This window comes from Blastomyces dermatitidis (genome assembly GCF_000003525.1).
Source record: "Blastomyces dermatitidis ER-3 genomic scaffold supercont1.4, whole genome shotgun sequence".
Lineage (NCBI taxonomy): Eukaryota > Fungi > Ascomycota > Eurotiomycetes > Onygenales > Ajellomycetaceae > Blastomyces > Blastomyces dermatitidis.
The window spans coordinates 1,852,795-1,854,917 of record NW_025544777.1 but is presented as its reverse complement, the minus strand read 5'-3'; positions in this window follow the sequence as shown (position 1 = coordinate 1,854,917).

Below are 2,123 nucleotides of genomic sequence, written 5' to 3'. Positions count from 1 at the left end.
CTAGAATCAGAGTTAAAGAATCATTGAAGAGTGTCTCTCACAGTGAATATATGAACTAGTATAAACAATCTTACATTTATAAGAGTTACATGTTATTACATTGATGAGAACTGAACTTATTAAGAAATATTAATTGAATTTGAATCATTGATCAGTAGTCATACTGAGAATTATATAACAGAGATATTAATAACTGTGATTAAAAATAACTATTAAGATATTAGTCTCAGTCTTCTTATAATTACAACTGATAATGCTGTGAATAACTACACTGTAATGAACAGCTTAAAGCAAAAATTGACTTTGTATTTCTGAAATAATAAACAAGGTTATATTCTCTGCATTGCTCATGTGATTCAACTTGTGATACAAACACTGATAAAGAATCTTAACATTGAGATGAAGAATAATGAGATGACTGATTCTTGAGATGAGAATGAGATGAAAGTGATTACTCAAGTAACTTTTACATTCACTTTGTAAAAGATAATGTTTTTTAACAACATTTTTTAATATTACTTTTTAATAATGCTTTTTAATAACACTACTGTTAATTTTGAATAGATTGACTAATAATTTAAATATCACAGATTTAAAACATTACTAATGTGATTTGTATCTCTTCTAAATAATAATAACAATTTCATGATATTTAATAAATAAATAAATCAGTTACATCACTGAATATGATACAGAATATTAGAACACAGTGAAGTTCAATATATAAGATAACTGTTCAGACTCTTTAATTGTGTCAGATAATTGATCATTGAGTGTAATACTCTGATTGAGAAAAGATTTAGACATTGAAACTTTCTGATATGAAGTGAACTCAGTTGAAATATATGATTAATTTACTGTTTCAGTTTTATAAGATAGTAAAGACAGTCTCAATCACTCATACATCAATGCTGCAGTCAGTCTGATGAGTGTATAACAGTTTATTTACTCATCTTAAGAAGCAGTTGAATCACTTAAAAAGAAATTCAGTCTGAGATAATACTATAGTGCAGGCTATTATTACTGTAAGAAATAAACTGATATATTACTACAGTAAAACTGAACAATCTTTTACAGAGTACTATGCTATAGCAGCTCTACTAGATTTCTCTCATTAAGTTAATATCTACACTTCTCAAGATTGAATAGAGAAGAAATAAGACTTATATATTAAATTAGTCTGAGACTACTACAATATCAACTATCAGAGATTTGAATGAGTAGATATTAGAGATGTGAAGACAGTGAAATACAATTCTCTAATAAGTAACAATCTTTGATAATACTTTATATCATATAGAACTATAATACTAACTTTGAAACAGAACTTATATACATTGATTGCAACTGAAAATCAGGCAAAACTACATACTTATAAAACTGAATTTGACTGCTATCTTCAAGATAATTCAATAAATTTACACATTAAATCAATTCTAGAGTTATGAAAAATTATTGAGAGTATATATTCAACTGTTGTACTAATGACATGTGATATTCTGACAATTTCATTGACAGAGATGAAAATGAAGTGAAAGTTCAACTCAAGTCAAGATATTTATTACTATCACTGAAGACAATTATAAGAAGAAATAATTAAGAAACTTATAATTATAAAATATGAAATTATCAGACAGTTTAATATCTCTGATCACAGTATATCAGAGAAGTGTAGTTTTTATAAGAAAGTGAAGAATAAACTTGTATAAGAATGTATTTAATTGTTTTATAAGTATTATCAATAATTGTTACTAAATTCTGATTATATAAGCAATCACTGAATGAACTGAATAAGACTGAATTTGATCTTCAGTCTCAGTCTCATTCTGATTTTGAAAGAATAATCATCTTTCACAGTTTATTCTGAGAAATTACTCTCATTTCACTGTTCTTGAATTAAATCTGATCATTTTTCACATCATTTCTCTCAGAAATGATTCATTTTCAGATTTTTTTGAGACTTGATTCTGGTGAGACTCACGCCAAGAAATGTATGAGATCAGATTAAATGAAATCAAATGTGAAATTTATGATCTCAGTAGTCAGTCTACTTCTCTTTCAATCTGACTCTGAGACTATTGTATAATACACAGTGTATTACAATATACTTAGAATTCTCATTT